Below are 16,293 nucleotides of genomic sequence, written 5' to 3' on the forward strand. Positions count from 1 at the left end.
GGGAAAGACATCCAGAAATGCAGTAGAGAAAATGTTAATTTTCAAAACTGCAAGGCCTTTTTTTTTTTTTTAATAACTTATGTAGCTGTTTTGACCCTTAGTATGTTTATCTTTTCTAGCCATTCTCGAATATAAATATGTCTACGTGAAAAATGCACAAAAGCAAGCTTTTCAAACATCCAAGCATCCAGCATTCTTAGCAAACTGCTTGCTCACAGACAGTTCAGCACAGCAGAAGGGAACTCTTTAAGAGGTAATGTATTGATGTCACATAAAATATCCAAGGTACACATCACCTGCTTATAATGTATGATGAGCCCTCCAAAACTTACTGTACCCACCTGTACACCACAACAATAGCCCATATGCCTGCAGGTGTGCTCACCAGACAATATAAGCAAGTGATAGTGACATTTGTACCTGGGACTTTTAATGTGACATTCATTGCAGTAACCCGTGCTCCTCTGCTCTGCTGATGTATGCGAGCCATGGGAATCTGTCATATACGCTGGAAAGTACTGGGTTTTTTCCCCCACATCTTTGGGTGGTGGTGGTGGTGGGGGTGTCAGTGAACACCGGGGGAGTATGGGGGACGAGTCTTGCCTTAATCACTTCAGTGGCCATCAGGACAGTTTAGGCACCTTTATGATCCTTATTCATTTTTAAAACAGGTCTAGCCCTGAGCGTCTAAATGGTGCCCCAGACATTTTGTTAAAAGTTTATCCCTGCAGGACATCCAAGTCCTAAGCCCACCCAAAATACACTTCCTTACGATTTCGAAGCACTGGAGACAAAACCACCAGAAAGATGTTTGGAAAGTCTGTTTTAAGAATGCCCACTTGGACGTTTTGACTAGTAAGATGTTCAAGTGCTGGTTTATGCTGTCTTTTTGAAAGTTAATGCCGTTTAACAGATAAGTCAGCAACGCTGAGTGGGAGTCTTCCAACTGCATTGCTTACAGTAAGAGGTTGGGATTTTAATTGCTAGGAACAGGCAGGTTCCCTGGAGTCCTGTGGGGCTTGCTTACCCCTCGCTCTTGAAAATGTGATTGTGAAACAGCACCCCCCACTGGCAGGAATGTAGGTGGACTCCTGCACAACTTAGAGCTAGATGCACAAAACTCTCCGATTGTGTACCGATGGTCACTAAACTGGCCTGATTCACAAAACGGCTCACTGCATGATTCTGGCATGCAAATGATCTCATTACTATTAAAATGAGGTCATTAATATTAAAATGAGCCATCTGATCAATGGCCTAAAATTGCATGCCATAATCGGTAAAAGCCCCACAGGAGGCTGCTTTAGGGCTTCCCCAAACCGGCTCTGTGCAAGTGTGAAAACCGGTTTCTAAATGAGTGATCAGATGGGATTACAACTGCCCTCCACAAGACTCATTTGAATGGACAGCCAATTGAACAGCGATTGGCCCACAGTGTTCTGTCTGGTCCTAGCGACCGTTTTTTATGCACCTAGCCCTTAGAGCAGGGATGTCCAACCTTTTGGCTTCCCTGGGCCGCATTGGCCGCAAAAAAACTTTTCTGGGGCCACGCAAACGCTGCAGCAAGACAGAGGAGGGAGCTGGCAAGACGGTAAACACCCGGGGGCAGCAGAGGGAAAACACTGCATCGCCCTTGACCGGGGCCGCACAAAATACTTCACGGGGCCGCAGGTTGGACACCCCTGCCTTACAGGGAACGGTGGTTAGGGAATTTACATGCTTAAACGTTAAATGCTGTTATACATACAAGTTTTATTTTTTTTCACTTTGGACAGCTGCAAGATCATGTTCGGCTCTGCCTCTGCTGAACTAATCAAACAAGCAGAAGCATAAGAGAGTCATAAAACCCTTCTAGTAAAAGAAAGTGAGACAGCTTATCTCCTGCTGTCACATTGATCTGATTAGATGGAAGGGGACTAGGTATCAGGTAGTGTCTGTTGAGGAGAGGATTGCAGGAGCTCAGTATGCTAAAACTAATTACAACACAAAACTAATTTGCTTTAATTCTTTAGTGAAAATTAACTTCCAACTTACATTCTGATGTTTCAGGCACAGCCAGAGTTCATTAGCAATGTCAGACGTCTCAGTAAATGCAAGGGTTCGTCTTACTTTAATCCTGGATGCTCTGCCTCAAGAGTGTTACACCAGACCTTGATTAATGATATGAGTCTAGCACAGTGTTCCAAATCTGGAGTGGCCCAGTGGTTATAACTGCTGCCTCAGCACCCTGAGATTGAGAGTTTGATTCCTACGGTAGCTCCTTGTGATTCTGGGCAAGCCACTTAACATTTCAATGCCCCAGGTACAAAATAAGTACCTGTCAAAAATATGTAAACCACTTTGCAACCACACAAAAAAAGCAGTATAACAAGTCCCATCCCATTTACCCTTATTTGTCCCCCAAGGAACACGCATGATATATATTTGCGTATATGATGTTGTTTAGACATGTCTATGTTATATGTGATAATCGTAGGGAAACAAGATTTTATGTATGCGATATGGAAACCGCATAGTTGTATGCAACATATCAATTTTAAAACAAATATTGATGTCTCCCCTACATGCCCATTCCTTATTACTCCTTGTGCCTTTTAAGGGCTAAATTTACAATCCAAACTCTAAACTTCTGTTATTTTTACCCAACCGACTGTTTTATCCTTTTATGTCTCGCCTTTTCTATACCAATTGTAGTTCTTCCCTACCATCCCATTGTGTGGCTGTATGTCTTGGTATGTTACCCTTTTTCCTTGTTTTTATATGTTCTAATGTAATTTTACAATTTGTTTTTATATAATTTTATTTTGTTAACCGCTTAGAAACTAGAATAAGCGGTCAAAAAAATAATTTAATAAACTTGAAAATCCAATAAGTTGTGGCTTGGTAAGAAACCCTGGTGTTTTTCTTTTGGTTATGTATTCATAATAATAATTTATTCTTATATACCACCTAGCCATAAAAGTTCGAGGTGATTTACAGTAAGAAGTACCGGACAATCAGTAGAAAATTACAAATCGTCAGAAATACAATTAAGATTAAAATAAAACAGTAAACTCTCAAGTTATGAATCGATCGAACAGTTGGGGTTTTACTAGTTTTCTAAAAGTAAGGTAACAGGAAGCATGCATAAAAATTTTTCCAAACCAATCATTCATTCTACCAGCTTGAAAAGCGAGAGTTCTTTCCAGATATCTTTTGTACCTACATGCTTTTACTGTTGGATAGGTAAACAAATGAATTCGACGTGTAGATATATTGGAACAGTCTAAAGAAAACTGCAAAACCAAATAAACAGGAGCCATACCAAATATTGATTTGAAACAGATGCAAGTAAATTTAAATAGAACTCTTGCCTCTATTCGCAACCAATGCAATTTTTTTAAAATAAGGACTAATATGCTCTCATTTTTTCAAACCAAAAATCAATTGAACTGCTGGTTGTTTGAGATCCCATTTTGTTTCCTCACTGTAGGAAATGGGTTTTGGGGATTGCCATTTGTGGTTGCAGATCATTAGCTACATTAAGAAATCTATTCTGCCTCTAAAGCTTACCCTCTTTGGGTTGCACAAAATTTTGGAACTGTAGAGCACATGCAAAGGAAGCTTTAACCCCGTGATTCCCAAACTCTCTTCACGGGTTCCTCAAGAAATTAGATTGTAGAATATGTTTGTATAGAGAAACTGATGATTCCTAGGCACATACAAAAATATTTTAGGGGTTCCACCATAGTAAAAAGTTTGGGAATCACTGATTTAACCTGTTGTACTCTAGACAGAACTACAATTAATTGTTTTTAGCGCATGTACAAGATTAGCGCGTGCGCGCTAAAACCGCTAGCATGCCTTTGTAAAAGGAGCCCATGATTTTCCATCTGTTTGCTAGAGAATGATCAGACTTACAAAAATCACTTTATCAGTTTGCAATCAGACTGTTGGCATTCTATGCAAGAAACGTCTGTCTTATAGATCCATATCTGTCATGTTCTTGCACATAGTTGCTGTTGGAAATGGTCTGACCTACTATTTGACCATCTCTGGGAAGAAGTGACTAAAGTAGCAGATCCAAAATGTTGAAAACGGTCGACTTTTCATATCAAATGTCCATAAGAAGTCTGCAAAAAAAAAAAAATCACGTTTGAACTTCTGTAACTTTAAAATGTTTAACATTAAAAAAATTGTGTTTGGACTGTTGTATTACAAATTGCTTGCTCTAACAGAATAAATTAAAAGTCACCAGAAACAAAAAGTTTTTTCCAAGTTTATTTGATATACCACAATAGAAGAACATCTAAGTGGTTTACATTTAAAACTAATAACTAAAATAAAGTAGAACCACATTATCAATAGTAAAAGCATGAAAATAAAAGAATTAAAAGTTAATTCTGTGCTCCCTGTTTCAGATTGATCTCTGTTAAGACTTCTTAATTCATTTTGTAGATTGTTAGTCAAATGTATCTATAAACAGGAAAGTTTTAATAATGTTTTTAAACGTTCAAGATTAGTTTTTGTTGGAAGGTAATTTGGAAGAGCGTTCCAAAGTTGAGGACCAATGATTGCAAAAGAACGATCTCTAGTGGATGAATTTACAATTTGCCTAATCAATGAGATCTTAGTCACCTTTTCCCAGATTGTCACAAATAGCCAATTCTTAGGTTGTTTGCCACCTGCTTGGTAAGTAATGTTTATAACGGATTTGGACAGAGACAGAGAATGCCTGGCTTCTCAACTACCGACGCACAACTGTAGAATCAGAATATGGTCCTGAATAATGAGCTGTGAACATCTTAGCTCGTCAGCATTCATGAGAGTGTAGCAGGTGATATGTTGAATGCCAATTTTATATACAGTCAAACTTTGGTTTGCGAGTAACGCGTTTTGCAAGACGAGCAAAACATTTTCGCAAATCGTGACTTGCAAACCGAGCGTTGACTCAATTTGTGAGTCCCCCCGCCCGCAAACCGGCATCGCCCCCCATCTGGCATAGACACGCAGCACCAACCCACAGGAGGTGCCTGTGCCCAAAGATCGTGCTGCTTGCCAGACTGGGCCTTGAGCATCTGGCATTCGCAAGAGGGGGTGATGCCGGTTTGCCGGGGGGATGTGGAAGTGCACAAGTGACCTCGGGGGTCTTTTGGGGATGGGGGGGAGGAGGTAGAACCAATCAAGCGAGTTTCCGTTACTTCCTATGGGGAAACTGGCTTTGATATACAAGTAATTTGGTTTACGAGCATGCTTCTGGAACTATTATGCTCGTAAACTAAGGTTCCATTGTACTGCACGTTTCGCAGCTAAGATTTGAAAGAAAAGCCTGCAGTAGATACAGAAAGACATTTTAGGTGGCATTACATATGCAAAAAGTTAGTTTCGTATGTATAAAAGAGCATACTTACATAAAAATAATCTTAGAAAAGCTGTAAGGGTGTACAATCTGGGCACCATGTAGGCAGGCTTTATTTCCCATTTTACAAGGGAAATGCACATAGAGTTCATAAAGTTTCCCCGGTAGCATTTACACCTCCGATGAATCTTGTAAAAGTGTGACTTAACTGCTCATTTGGAGTTTTGAGAAGTGAATGAGAAGGCATCTGTACTTATTCCTCTGGCTTTAAAAAACAAACCAACCCAAAAGCCAAAACTGAGTTTTCAAACTGGGCTCCTTATCCGATTCCTCTTGAGAGTGTTGTTTTGCAAAAAGGACACGTGCAGCATTTTGAGAGAAGCTGCTGTATGTGCTGGCAAATACATGTGTAATTTAAAAAAAAAATAAAAATTTTCTAGTATTTATATACAGGACTCCGAAGGGAAGGAAGCACTGTATGCTGAAACATGTACCTTGTTGGGTCCTTTTCACATCATGACCGAACAAGGAACCTGTATCTTTTGCTGCATCATTGGGCTGGCCCCAAAGTTGTTTTTTCCTCTTTAATGAAGCTGTTACATAATATAAAAACTAAGATTGCAACCATTAATTATTCTTGCATTAAGCTCAGTGAATGTGGCATGAAACATGTGTGAACTGACCCATGACTTTTTCTATCTGTTATATTTGTTATATTCTTGATTAAAATAGAATAAGCTATTTTCATGGCTATGACAGAGTCCAAATATACACACGCATCCCCTGAAATCAATTACAGCGTTCCTTGAAAACTGTAGAAATTGACTTACACAGTAACACCCTTGCAGATGTCCATTTGTATGGGGAAAATTTGTAAGGTGGAAGAATTAAACTTGGCTTTGATTGCATTTAAACGACTGACTTTGAAAAGAGCATCCTTTGTTTTCACCCCATGGATTTCAAGTTCATTACCAGAACTTGAAGTTGACTTGTTTAGATGTTACAAAGAAACAGAAGTCTGAAGCATGTTAGTAGATATGATATCTATCGGAAAAATCAACATAAGATGGAGGAGATTCTTCAGCACCAGTGAAAACGAGCTGGCAGCAACCATGACATTTTCCCAAAATTTTCCCAGGCTGCTGTACACAGCTGACCACCCTAAGCTGTGAATCTATTCGGGGGTTTTTTTTTTGGAAGTTTTTATAAGACACGACTTCCTGTTTTGATGTTCTATTATAGAAACACTCCTGCACAGTCTTCTTTCCCACAGTTTCTGCTTCCAAGTTTCTGAGGCAAAATCTCTTACTTTGGGCCAGTCACTTCACCCTCCATTAATTTGGGTACTCATTACTAACTGTGCTAATGTTTAACCTCACATTAATGCACAAAATGTAACACAAGCTCCATTATTCTTACTGGGGTCCATTTACTAACCAAAAAGCTACATTACTTTATGTGTGTGCTAACACTGTTAATAAGCATTAATAGCAAATAGATCTCACTGAATAAAATGGGACTCTGTAGTAAGGAAAGTGCATTAATGTAGTTAGTTATCTTTTAGTAAATCTAACCCATAGGCTCGGATTCTGTATAGGACACCCATCCTGGGCGTCCTATACAGAATCGGAACAAAACCTGCCCAAACTAAACCCGATTCTGTAACCAACATCCATGTTGCAGACGCCGGTTACAGAATCGGGTTTGTTTAGACGCGGCCACTATACTTAATCGCGGCAAGGGATCTCCCTAAGGCTGCCAGTCTCCCCTCTTCCCCCCCCCCCCGACGATCGCGGCAGGAGGATGCCCAACCCCTCCTGCCCACAGAACCCATGATCACCGGAAGGAAGGTGCTCAACCCTCCCTGCCGGTAGCCCCCCCCCCCGGAACCCCGCCTCAGGCTTACCCACAAGTTGGCTGGACCGTTCTCGCACTGTCCGGCCAGCAGGCCCGCCCCTCCCCTGCCCAACCCACAGGATCCTAGGGCCAGATTGGCTAGGCACCTAAAGCTCCTCCTATGAAGTAACATCTGAACATGACTTCAAAACCTGCTGCCCAAAACTGTAAACCACGGGGCAATAAAACAACACGTGCTTTAACGTGCCTTTGACATAGCTACAAGACCAGCATAGTGGAGAGAATTCTAGGTTGATCTTATTCAACTTAACCAGGGTCCATATCACACGCCGAATTAAAAAGTACAGTGACTGTTTCATAGATGCAGACTGACTAACAACGCCAACACTTGAGGAGAATGAAATTCCACTGTTCATCAGTCAGGGCACTTTTCAGTTCTCGCGACCATCTATCATGCAGCCTCTCCCTCCTTTCACTTTGAACCAGTTAGATGCCTCATGATCCAACCCCTTTATCTGTATGTACAAGTGAAATATACTTGGTTTAGATAACATAATAAATGATGGTAAATAAAGGCCTGAACGGTTCATCCAGTCTGTCCATTAAAAATACATGATTAAATTAACTTGTCTCTTCTTTGATATTTTTGAGCCATAGACTAAAGTCCACCTGGTATTGCCCTAGGTTCCAAGCTCACTCCGGCTTATCCAACTATCCTGTTTGCAGGATATCTACCATAAAGCCCTTATGTTCCAAGTTAGTGGAGTTCCCTTTGATGCCCTCCACAGCCCATCCTACACCAAATCACCACATGTGAGACACAGACCATGCAAGTCGGCCCAGTACCGGCCTTAGTTCTTTAATTTACAGCCTTCGTTTTCTAATTAAAGATCCTCTATGTTTATCCCATGCTTTTTTAAATTCCATCACTGTTTTCCTCTCCACCACTTCCCTCAAGAGGGCATTCTAGGCATCTACCACGCTCTCAGTGAAAAAGAATTTCCTAACATTGCTCCTGACAGTCTTCCTCCCTGCAACCTCAAATTATGCCAGTGGCATTTTTGAACAAAAAATAGCATGGCGGAGTTGTAGCCACTTGAAACCATGTGCAAATCTCATGTTATTTTCAACTTTTATCTGAAGTATGATCTTTCACCCTAGTGACAAGCTTATAAGTCAGCCATAGGCAGGAGTCCAGCAGGTTCATTACTACTGCTTGATGAGACCAAATGCTGCCACTCTGGAATGGCTACTTGATTGTGTCTATGAGTAGAAATTATGCCTTATCTGATATATTTTTTTTTCTTTAGTCAGCACAAATGGGTTACCTCTTCCTACCAGCAGATGGAGGTAGAGAAAAGACTGAGATCTACAGTGACATCACTGTATAAGCTGTGGTGCCTTCTGGAAGAATCTAGTATGTACTATATCTGCTGAAGCAAAAGTCCCTTCAAATGCACTTAAGTCCCCATCAACCACTACAACAACAATGAGCAGCAAGCGAGTAAACACTACATAGTGGCACTTGCCTCACTGCGCATACCAAGGAAATGTCAAACAGGAACCATAGACCAAGGTCTTTCAAGGGTGGGATTGCAGAACAGTTTTGCTAACTAAAGAAAATTATCATCAGGTAAGGCAATTTCATCTCAAGCTATACTTAACCCACTTCAATCAGGCTTTCACCCTCTTCACTCTATGGAAACCGCCCTTGCTAAAATCCCCAGTGACCTCAATTCTATCCTCCCTCTTGATCTTTCTGCTGCTTTTGACATTGTTGATCACCACCTACTTTTCCATACACTCTTCTCACTTGGGTTCCAAGGCTCCATTATTTCTTAGTTCTCTTCTTATCTTTCCCATCGCACTTTTAGTGTATGCTCTGGTGGATCCTCCTCCGTCGCTATCCTGCTATCGGTCGGTGTACCACAGAGATCTATTTTGGGATCTCTCTCTTTTTTTTTTTCTATCTACACTTATTCCCTTAGTGCTCTGATATGATTCCATGGTTTTGCTGATGACTCTCAGATTTACATCTCTAGACCTTGCATTTCTACAGGAACCCAGGCCAGAGTCTCAGCCTACCTGTCCAACACTGCTGCCTGGATGTCTCGTCACCATTTAAAACTAAACATAATAAAGACCGAGCATCTTATCTTTCCTCCTAAACCCACCTCTCCCTTCCCCCATTTTCTATTCCTGTGGATATCTATTTAAAAAGTAAGGCCTAATAGCTATAAACCCAAGACAAAACAAAATACTTTTTGCAGGAAGCACAAAAACAAGTTTTTGCAACATACATAAAACATATACATACATAAAAATTATATCCATTAATCTGGTCTATGAACCTGATTAGTTGCATGTGCTTAGAAAACAGCCTTATTTTGGGAAGGACATTAGAACCAAAAATGTTATTGCTATCTTCATTAACAATTCATAGACATAAAAGTGACCAGTCATTAACCAAGGTTGCACTTTTGCTGAAAACACCAGATTTTCTTTTTGGGGTTTGTTTGTTTTTTTAAACTGATCTATTATATTTTATTGATTGTACTTGAAAAAAAAAATTGTAAACCACTTTGGATGCCCTTCCAGGGGAGGAAGGCAGTCATAAAAACCTGAAATAAAACTAAACATATTAACTAATCAACTTACAGAACATGTGGAAGTCACACTTGTTTTAAGATCACATCATTAAGGGGCCCTTTTACAAAGCAGTGCTAAAAAGTGGCCTTAGCGTGCTCTGACGTGGGTCTTTCCAGCGCACTAAGTCCTTGTATTAATGAACACGCAATAATAGCAACATAGTAAATGAAGCAGATAAAGACCTGAATGGTCCATCTAGTCTGCCCAACAGTCACACTCATCATCAATTCATGATTAAACCAACAACGAATGTGATATAAATGCCTTTCTTTGGCATTTCTGCGACAGATTGTAGCGGTCTGCCTGGGACTGTCCTTATGTTCCAACTACTGGAGTTGCTATAAAAGCCCATTCTAGCCTATCCAAATTCATTTCATCACTGCTGGACAGACTGTAACAGTCTGTCTCCCACAATTGTCCTCACTCTCCATTAGTATGTGGCCATTTAAAAATAAAATAAATAAAAAATTGCCCTAACAATATATTTTGTAGATGCTCTCCACTCAAACTCCATGGTAAAAAGAAAAATAAGTTTTTTATACTGGGGGGGAGGGGAGTGCCCGAGTGTGTCCTGTGGTAAATCTTTTGAGCCGTAGCTTTGTAGTGTAAAGCTAAAGCTCCTAGTGTAAACCCGAGATCAGGCTTCAAGGTCCGAAGACATGTTTTTTTTTTAAAGCTTTTCCTTCACCTACTGCAACCCATCTCTTCCTGCACTATATTGTATTACAAACGCTCTTCTTTTTTTGACCAACACTAATTAGAGATGAGCATAAAAATTGTTATTAGACAACATAATTATAAAATCAAAGCAGGGACTTTATTTTACTCATAATTTGCCTGGATAGTCTTTCTGCAATATTGGTTCATGATCACCTCACCTGTGTACAGGGTTTAAGATTATGGTTTTCTCACCTATCTTTAATAGTGATAAAAACATCCCTATTCAGTGAATCAGCTTTACTAATAATTCTTCCTGTGCTGAATGGAATTCACTTTCTGGCAAATTTATATAGTCCATCTAATGTCAGGTGCTTCTGTCCCATAGGAGGGGCTTTAAGCACTTGGGCCAATCGGGCCCCTCCCCGACAAATCCTAAGATGCACTGGGAAGGAGAAGGCCAGCCATTTTGAAGAGACAGGCCTGCTGGCCAGAGGGAGTGGACATCCCTCCTGTTGATCTTTGATTTGGGGGGTTCTCTCTTTTTTTTTTTTTTTTTTTTGGGGGGGGGGGTATGAGCTGTCAAACCTTACTTTCCTGTCAGTGCCTCAGCCAATCAGCACTCAGACACTGATCGGAAAGTAAGGCTATGATAGCTCAGACCCTGCCGGAAAAATTGGCCCACAAATGTGCTACAATGAGGTTAAGGAATCACTCGGTAATGACAGAGAATCACCCGGAGTGCTCATTTTAATATTAATGGCCTTATTGTACTACATTTGCATGGCAGAGTCAGAGACTGCTAGGAAGCTCAGAAAAGTCCATGGTGAGACGCTCTAATATTAGCCAGTAAAATATTGCCCTGCTAAACTGTCTGGAGCAGGTTTAGCGACCACATTAAAGGCACGTTAGGTTTTGAGAATCTTCCCCTAGGTCACTTACCTGCCTAGTGCAACGATGGTGGACCTCACAAGACACCTAGAAAGGATTTTGTGTAATGCTGGAGAGCAGCCATATCTTGATATATAAAGGTACCAATGACATAGCAAAGTGTGGTAGATTCTGGAAGATTAATTTAGACCTTTTGGAAAAAAATGAAATTCAGACATGCTCCTTGGTTCCACGTGCAGCACCCAAAAGGCAGAGTCTCCATACGCAGATGCAACAATGGTGTAGGAAAGAGGGATTCTGGGAAAGATGGCCGCTGACTGACTAAGCTGAGCGTCACGCGCTGGTGAGCTCGCTATTTACCTTTTGACTGCTGCTCAATTTTCCCCAAGATGCCCAAATGGAGAGGTCGGAGCACAGCTGGGGCCTTGCGGAACGGGCAATATAGAGGAGCTGATCCGCCCCATGCAAAGTTCCCTGCAACCGGAATGGGCGGAACGGAGGCGATCTCTCTGGGACTTGAGACTACACTAAGCCCGGACACGAGGGCTCCGCCCCCACACCCTCAGGTTACCAGCTCCCTGCGGGTGGGGGAACTCTCCGAAGAGGGAGTATGTCCTGCTTTGGAGGCCGTTGACAACCATGGAGGGAGCAGGGATTCAGACTCTCTACATTTGCAAGAGAGTCTGTATGTAGAAACTGAGGAGTCAACACCACAGGGGAACGCACAGATTCAGGAGAGGGCTCAACAGGGAGAACCATCAACAGGAGAAGCGTTTGCAGCTCATTCTTTTCATCTTGAAAGACCCTGTGAGGTAACACTAGAAGTTATCTGGGACCTGGTTGCTAATATTCCTAATTTGTTTAAACCTCAATTAAATCAAATAAAGAGAAAATAAAAGTTCATGATAAGGATATTCAAGATTTGAAATTGGAAACAATAGAGTTTGTCAGCATTAACCAAGAGTCATCTAAGACCAAACATATCTATGAAACACTAATTAAAGATAACACTAATCTTAGGAGGAAGTTAGAGTCTTTGGAAAACTTTTCCCGAGGTAATAATCTAAGATTGGTGAATTTTCCTAAGGTCTTAATGATTACTCCTCATGAGATGCTGAAAAGATTTATGTTGGAAATTTTGGGATTGTCTGAAGAAATGATACCACCATTTACACAAGTTTATTATCAATGGAAACAACAACAAGAGATTATGAAGCAAAACTTGGATGTGTCCACTTTACTGGAATCCTCGAATAGTGAAAAGGCAGTGCCGGCAACTTTACTATTAACAGTGGCTTTGGCCCCTGACAAAAACTGGTTATTGAGACTTTTCTTTAAAAATAAACAGAAACAATTCCTAGGAATGCAGATACAAATGTATCCAGATCTCGCCAGAGACACCCAGAGACGTCGTAAAGAATTTCTATTATTAAAGCTGGGGGTGTTGGCCTTAGGGGCAACTTTTTATTTACGTCATCCATGCAAATGTATAGTGTATTATTCTTCTCAGAAATATGTTTTCTTTGAACCTCTCCAGCTGACGGCCTTTCTGTCATTGTCTCGCTTGGAAAAAGAAAAAAGATAAGACCCAGCCCTAGATTAGATGTTTTTTTGGGGGGGAAACCTTGAGTTCATCTTAGATCAGTTGTAGCATTCTTTTAGATATTTTTTGTTATTAAATCGCCCTTGTTTCATCTAGATCCTCTAATGGTGGACTTGAGTTTAAAATTTAAGTAATTTAATGTAGTTCTTGATTCTAATTGGAAAATATGGATATGTATTGTTTTTTATATTCTTGATTTAAATATGATGTATGAGGAATACAAGATGGCGGACGCTATGTAGCTGTGCTCGGCAGGCTTAGCGTTTTTTCTTCATATCAATACTTCAACCAGATACTTACTTTGTCGGAATGCCTCATGCGAAGAGGAAGGGGAGTGTGAGAGCGGGTCAATTGCTGCTGCTCACATCGTCTCCAGCCCAGCAGTCAATTCAGCGGTTTTTGCAGCCGCTGAGCCCAGCCGACGCCCAGATGTCCCCGCGGCGGGAGAGTTCCGCGTCGGACCTGAGTGAGGGAGCACTCGGGTCTCTGGACTTGCTGACATCGTTGTCTCCACCGCATCTCTCTGCGCCCCCATGTCCAGCAGAGGCGCAGAGTGTCGAGCTTGGCCCCGAGGGAGAGGAGTTGGAGACCCCGGAGCAGGCAATGGGAGGAGCTACTGCCCTAGCTGGAACGCTGGGTGGAAGGGCTGCTGAAGGAGGAGTACCACAAACAAGCACCCCAGCAGTGACACTGGAGATACTTTTGGAGGCTATCAAGAGACTGGATGTGAAGGTGGAGAAGACTGCCTCAGATATTGAGGTAATGGTTAAGAAAATGGATAACTATTCTGAAAGTTTGCTAAAAGTCAAGCAAGAATGCATGGATAAAATACAAATTGAGTCAGCTTCACTGAAAAACTCAATTACCACCATTGTTAAAGAACAAAATTCTACAGCCCGTAAAATAGAAATGATTGAGAACTTTAACAGAAGATTGAACTTGAGAATCCTAAATTGCCCAAGGATTTCGGCAATATCACCCATTGAGATTTTTAAAAAACTTTTGGTAGAATGTTTGAATTATTCGCAAGATCAGATTCCGCCTTTAAATAAAGTATACTTTTTACCTACTTCAAAAAGAAATTTAGATATACCTAAGGGTGAGAATTTGGTTACTGATAAAGATCTGCAAAATCTTACGGCAATATTAGAGGAATCATCTATGGAAGTTAAAGAAAGAGGAACTTTAATTGTTAACTTCATCTTTGAACAAGATCTTAATGCAGTTATGAGGCTATTCTTTAAAAAGTCTGGATCACTTTTTTGTGGTCAACGTTTATGGTTATATCATGATGTAACTAGAATAACCCAGGAAAGACGGAAAATGTTTTTGGGCATGAGAGAAGAGACAAGGAAGCGAGGTGCTACTTTTTTGCTAGCTTATCCATGCAAATGTGTCATTAAGTTTAAGGGCCTGAAATATGTGTATTTTACACCAGATCATCTACGTTCCTTTTTAGATCTCAAAGGTTTATCTAGTGGAGGGAATGTAGCTTAAAGGAAATGCTGGGTTCTAGCGTTTAAGTCTTTACTTTTATTTTTTTGTTGTATCATTGTAATATTACTCCTATAATATCTTTGTTTTCTTTTCCTCCTTCTAATTGAGGTCTAAGGAAGAGTTAAGTTTCATATATATTTATTTTAAAGATCGTAATGTTTAATGATGTTTTTCTTTTGGAACATGATTCTGTATTTCTAAATCAAGTAGTTATACTTGTAAAGTATGTTAAATTCAATAAAAATAAAGTTATAAAAAAAAAAAAATATGATGTATATGGTTATATATTCTCAACTTAAATTTTACTTTCTGTACAAGTTTATACTTAATAAATAATTATAAAATGATAAATAAATTAAAAAAAGGAAAGAGGGATTCTGATTTGTTAGGAACTTGGCAACATTGTTAGGTCCTTAAAGCAAACAAACAAAAAGGCCCTAAACTGGCTAGCAAATGAAATGCAAGACAATGTTTGAAATGGTGCAGGTAGAAGTGAACTAGCTGGTTACCAGAAATATAAAAATCTATTGGGGGCCAAGAACTGAGAGACTCAATTCACTTTCAGTTGCTGATAAAAGAGAATTGAATCGAATCTTCAATTTCTGGACCACTCTATGCCTAAATAGGTTCAAGACGATCATATTGTAATGAGAAGAATTACAATTCTGAAGTGCAGAATAGGTGGGTTATCATATACAGTACTGTTGAATAAACATTCAATAGAAGAGAGACATTAAGTTGCCCTTAGAATTATAACACATCTGAATTAGAGATACAACATAGTTGAATTAACCCCATATCAAGTGGGAGCAATTGTGTTTACAGTGTTTAGGTAGGCAGTCCTTGCGGTTGAATATGATGGGCTTCATTGTCAAGATGACCTTGAATCATTATCAAAAGTCTTTTTTGTGTGTGTGTGTGAAAATATATGCACAAATTCAATTTGTTACTGATGGATATGTGTGTATGTGTGTGTGTGTATATGTGAAGGGAGATATTCTATGATACAACCCGTAAAGCTATTTTCTCGGTCACTAGATATCAGATTAGAGCCCTCTCTAGACAAATTCAAATCCAAAATAAAAACCTTCCTCTTTAAGGATGCCTACAACAACACCCGAGATGAGACTTACCACGCAGAGCATGCGCAACCACACCACGGAGAATGATAACCGCTTTTTCCAAAGCGACCCCCATCCTACTGTACTTCCCTGCCCATTCTTTGTTCTTTAATTTTCAATCACCATATATTTTTAATCTCCCCCAAAGTATTTTCTGTCACCCCAATCATTTTAATTTAAAACATTTTATTGAAGGAATCAAATAAATATACAAAAATAAGATACAAACAGCTATTCATTACAATTAAATTCACAATATTTCCATACATATTTTTATCATTCCTCCAAAATATATTTCTATATACCTAATCCATTCCTTCCTCTACCCCCCCTTGATCCCTTCCCTCCTTCCTTCTTTTTCTTTCATTTATAACATTTTTAATTTTTTTTGTATATGATCTCGCTTTTCTGTTTCTTTTGAGCACTTTTTTTTTTCCAAATGATAAATCATTGATAAACAGTATATCAAGAGACGAATAAACTTGGAAAGACATAAGAATATTTTCACCTGGGAGATAAGTTCCACCTGCATCCAACGATTTGTGTACCCCGTTTTTCTGAGCTTCCTTTCAAGCAACTCCCCCCCCCCGGGGGGGGCAACTTTGTCCTTTTCTTGCGGCCCAACACTTCCTAGATCACAATGAAGCATCAGCAGCCGCTCAGCTCCTCTCAGCGGCGCT

General features: G+C 40.1%; 1 long non-coding RNA gene across 1 annotated transcript; it reads right to left on the minus strand.

Moving 5' to 3' along the window:
* Positions 1 to 16: 16 nt before the first annotated feature.
* On the minus strand, positions 17 to 16,260 carry LOC117363498. Its single transcript, XR_004540075.1, has 2 exons — positions 16,122 to 16,260; positions 17 to 4,112 (listed from the first exon to the last, which is right to left on the minus strand). It is a non-coding gene; the product is annotated as an uncharacterized LOC117363498 (long non-coding RNA).
* Between the last annotated feature and the right edge of the window lie 33 nt (positions 16,261 to 16,293).

The sequence above is a fragment of the Geotrypetes seraphini genome, chromosome 7 (genome assembly GCF_902459505.1).
Source record: "Geotrypetes seraphini chromosome 7, aGeoSer1.1, whole genome shotgun sequence".
Classification (NCBI taxonomy): domain Eukaryota; kingdom Metazoa; phylum Chordata; class Amphibia; order Gymnophiona; family Dermophiidae; genus Geotrypetes; species Geotrypetes seraphini.